Below are 5,453 nucleotides of genomic sequence, written 5' to 3' on the forward strand. Positions count from 1 at the left end.
AGGGAGAAGAAAGAAAGAAAATATCCTACACCTATAGAGAGGGAAGAAAGCAAACAAATGGGCCATATTAGGAATGACACATTACAGCCTCAGATTAAAACTAAAGATTATAACTATGCCTATAGATTAAAATTCTATTTAAAACTCTATACTAACTTATTTGAAAATCTTAATAAAATGATAAATTTATGGAAAATATATAAGTAATCAAAACTAACTCAAGAGAATGTAGGTCTGAAAAGACTAACAAACATGGAATAAATTGGAAAACATTGGCAAAGAATTGCATCCTCCAAAGATAGAGCTAGGTAAATAGGTCTAGGTAGATAGCTCCTTAATATGACGAAAAATATATATTTCATATCAACAGCCAGTTGTTAATGCTATCCAAAAAAAGTAGACTCTACAATATTAATAGTAGATGAAATACATTTCAAGTCAGAAATATGACTAAAATAGCACCAAAAAGAGAAAATTACAGGCCAACCTGACTTATGAATATAGATGCAAAAATCCTGAATAAAATATTATCCAATTAAATGCAGCAGTGTGATAAAAGAATAATGCACTGTGATCAAGTAGGTTTATTTTTATAAGAATGCAAGTACCAAAATTAGAATATCTATTAATATAATATTACCCACAAGAAGAAAAAGATTAACTCAATAGACACTAAAAAGATACTTTTTTGATATTAAAAAAGAAAACTAAATAGAGATGAAAATATACTTATTTAATGGGAGAAGAAATATTCATCTCCAACCAATAGGCAATATTATATTTAAAAGAAAAACTGTAGAGACACTGTCAATAAAGAGTACAGTAAAGATGGTTGCCATTGTCACTATTATATATGTTGTTGTGGTTGCTTCAGCTCTCTGCAATGAAACAGAAATGTAAATCTATCAAAAATAGAAATTTACAGCTATCATGATATAATATGCAGCTATCATAATATAATAGAAATATAAATGTACAGCTATTAGAATCAGAAATGTAATAAATGTACAGCTATCAGAAAAGAGGAAGGTCTTGGCCAGGTGCAGTGGCTCATGCCTGTAATACCAGCACTTTGAGAGGCTGAGATGGGAAAACTGCTTGAGACCCAGAGTTTGATAGCAGCCTGGGCAACAAAATGAGACCTTGTCTTTACAAAAAAAAATTTTAATTAGCTGGGCATAGTGGTGCATGCCTATAGTCCCAGTTACTTAGGAGTCTGAGGCAGGAGGATCACTTGAGCCCCGGAGACTGAGGTTGCAGTGAACCATAATTGTGCCACTGCACTCCAGCCTGGGTGACAAAATGAGACCCCCATTTGAAATAAAAGAAAGAAAGGAGGAAAGTCTTAGTTGCAGTCGACATAATTGCCTATCTTTAAAACCCAAGAATATTGTAGAAATAAACAAAGGCCACTCAGAGAAAAGAAGCAGAGGATATTTATTCTGAGCTTGCTATTTTTAGTGGGTGGTCAGCCACCATAACTTGCATTGAGCAGTCAGAGGCAGGCAAGGAGTAGGAAAACATTAGAGCAGGGGTAAAAGGAAGGGAAGATTTCAGATATGCTCTGTGCAATGTACTGAATGTTTGGCCCCCCTGCCACACACACACACACACACACACACACACACACACACACAAAATCATATATTGAAACCCACCCCTAATCCTAATGTGATGGCATTTGGAGGTGGAGCCTTTGAGAAGTGTATTAGGGTTCTCTAGGTGGGAGAGAACTAATAGGATATACATCCCTTTATACTCCTATATATATAGGAGTTTTATATATATATGGAATATATATATGGAGTTTATATATCTATATATAGGTTTATATAGAGAGAGTTTATATATATATATATATATGGAGTTTATTAAATAGTATTAACTCACACAATCACAGTAGGTTGCCTGCAAGCTGAGGAACAAGAAAGCCAGTCCCAAAGCTGAAGAATTTGGAGTCCAATGTTCAAGGGCAAGAAGCATCCAGCACAGGAGGAAGATGTAGACCCAGAGGCTAAGCCAGTCTCTTTGCTAAAGCATAACAAGAGTCACCTTTGCTCCAGTTCCCGACAAGTTCATTATCTCTGTCTAAAACCACCTCAGCCTAGATTTCATTGTCTGTATCATTATCAGCATTTTGGCCAAAGCCATTCGGCAAGTCTCCAGGGAATTCCAAATTTTCCCACATTTTCCCATCTTCTGAGCCTTCAAACTGTTCCAACCTCTTCCTGTTACCCAGTTCCAAAGTTGCTTCCACATTTTCAGGTATCTTTTCAGTAGTGCTCCACTCCACTGGTACCAATTTACTGTATTAGTCCATTTTCATGCTGCTGAGAAAGACATACCTGAGACTGGCCAATTTACAAAAACAAAGGTTTATTGCCCTTACAATTCCACATGACTGGGGAGGCCTCAGAATCACGGCAGAAGGTGAAAGGCACATCTCACATGGCGGCAGCCAAGAGAAGAGAGCTTGTGCAGAGAAATTTCCCTTTTTAAAAACCATCAGATCTTGTGACACTTATTCACTATCACGAGAACAGCATGGGAAGGACTTGCCCCCATGATTCAATAACCTCCTACCTGGTCCCTCCCACAACATGTGGGAATTCAAGATGAGATTTGTGTGGTGACACAGCCAAACCATATCAAGAAGTAATTAGGTCATGATGATGGAACCCTCATGAACAGGATTGGTTCCCTTATAAGAGGCCAGAGACCTCTCTCACCCTCTTTCTGCCAAGGGAGGATACAACAAGGTATCAGGAGTCTGCAATCCAAAAGAGGGTCCTCACCAGAACTCAATCATGCTGGCACCCTAATCTTGGATTTCCTGCCTCCAAAACTGTGAAAAATAAATTTCTGTTGTTTATAACCCATGCAGTACAGTACTTTGTTAAGCCAGAACTAAGACACTCTGATAGATTTTTGGCATGGGAAAGCAGGAGGTAAGCTAACTAGAAGAATCCTATGTGATCAGTTGGAGAGCATATTTGACTTTCTTTGGTTGGTCTTGAATTGGAAGCAGAGGCAAAAATTGGGGGAGAAGGCCATCATTGACTAAGTCCTGACATCTGGGTCGACGGCTGCAGAGGTCCTGCTTTGACTTCCTGGGCTGGTTGCTGCAAAAGTTGTGAGTCAGATCTCTGCTGTCATATGTGGTCTGAACATGATCTATTTGTATATTCATTCTCAATAGCAATCAAAAACTAAAACTAGTAACAACATAATGTAATGAAGTATAGTTGTAACTTAGATTTCTGCCTCCAGAGTATCTTCAAGTCATTCAGCCTTCTTGACTTGCCTTTCTTTTTAATTCAAACAGAATGGCTTGTTCCTCCATCCCACGTAGAAAACCTGGTATTTTTCCAATTGAGCAGTATTATCAGCAGATTTTATACTTCTCCTGGTTACCTCTTGCTGTAACTTCTAAATTTCACTGGATTCTTGGTCTTTGCTCTTCACTTGCCTCTCATTACAGTTTTATTCTTCCTGCATCTCTTAGCCCCATGCTGAACACTGCCCCATTCCTTCATTCACCAGAGCATCACTAATCCAAGCACTTTACATACAGCAGGCTTTTCCCCAAAGCAACTGGGAAAATAAAGAGTATATTTATTGCACAGTAGCAGAGGCAACAACATTGAATATAAGTCATCTCTGTCAAGAAATGCATTTTCCATTGCTCAATACAGGTTCTTTTTCACTAGCCATGTCCCTCCTTAGGTGCCAGTCTACACTAGCATCTCCACCACTTTCTCTCTAGTTCTTCTTCTACTCACTCTCTACATGTTCCTCACACTCTTCTCACCTTCCTGTTCTTGGTCCGTCACCCACTCTCCCAGCCTGCCTGCAACCACTTAAAATACTTTATGATACAGTCATTTGGGTCTCTTTGCCCTTGCCAGACCAAATACCAGGCTGTGACTTTCTCAACCAAAAAGGCCCATTGAGGCATTTGCTTAAGACATAGAAGGACTATGGATTCCAGAGATAAGTTATGACACTGCCTTAGGAGGCAGAAGTAGCTGAATTTTTCTTAATCTGCTTTTCTCTGCCCTCTTAACAATATGAATTTGCAAAAATCAACTCTATCTTAGAGTAATCATTTATGTGAATAAATTCAATTTGCAATATAAACAATAAAAATACATCCAATATTAAGTATAAAAATCATATAAAACTGATATAAAAGAAAATATAAATCTCTTTGAGGAATATAAAAAAGGTTTGAGAGAGAAATATCATATTTCTGGATAGTAAAGGCTCAACATTATAAAGATTTCAATGCTTTTATATTAATTCATAAGTGTAATGCAATTTCAATCAAAATCCAAAAGGGATTTTTTTGTTTACAAATTAACATAATTATCATAAGGTCTACAAGAAAAATAACAGATGAGAATAGCCAAGAAAATATTGAAAAAGAAGAAAGAGAAGTACCTGTATTGTATCATATTAAGATGTGTTACACAGGCAACCTACAGAATGGGAGAAAATTTTTACAATCTACCCATCTGACAAAGGGCTAATATCCAAACTCTACAAAGAACTTAAATAAATTTACAAGAAAAAAATCAAACAACCCCATCAAAAAATGGGCAAAGGATATGAACAGACACTTCTCAAAAGAAGACATTTATGCAGCCAACAGACACATGAAAAAATGCTCATCATCACTGGCCATCAGAGAAATGCAAATCAAAACCACAATGAGATACCATCTCACACCAGTTAGAATGGCGATCATTAAAAAGTCAGGAAACAACAGGTGCTGGAGAGGATGGGGAGAAATAGGAACACTTTTACACTGTTGGTGGGACTGTAAACTAGTTCAACCATTGTGGAAGACAGTGTGGCAATTCCTCAAGGATCTAGAACTAGAAATACCATTTGACCCAGCCATCCCATTACTGGGCATATACCCAAAGGATTATAAATCATGCTGCTATAAAGACACATGCACACGTATGTTTATTGCAGCTCTATTCACAATAGCAAAGACTTGGAACCAACCCAAATGTCCAACAATGATAGACTGGATTAAGAAAATGTGGCACATATACACCATGGAATACTATGCAGCCATAAAAAAGGATGAGTTCATGTCCTTTGTAGGGACATGGATGAAGCTAGATACCATCATTCTGAGCAAACTATCACAAGGACAGAAAACCAAACACCACATGTTCTCACTCATTGGTGGGAGTTGAACAATGAGAACACTTGGACACAGGAAGGGGAACATCACACACTGGGGCCTGTTGTGGGGTTGGGGGGTGGGGAGGGATAGCATTAGGAGATAAACCTAATGTAAATGATGAGTTAATGGGTGCAGCACACCAATATAGTACATGTATACATATGTAACAAACCTGCACATTGTGCACATGTACCCTAGAACTTAAAGTATAATTTAAAAAAGAGTACAAAATAAGATGTGTTACAATGTT

This window comes from Colobus angolensis, unplaced genomic scaffold (genome assembly GCF_000951035.1).
Source record: "Colobus angolensis palliatus isolate OR3802 unplaced genomic scaffold, Cang.pa_1.0 Scaffold439, whole genome shotgun sequence".
Taxonomy (NCBI): domain Eukaryota; kingdom Metazoa; phylum Chordata; class Mammalia; order Primates; family Cercopithecidae; genus Colobus; species Colobus angolensis.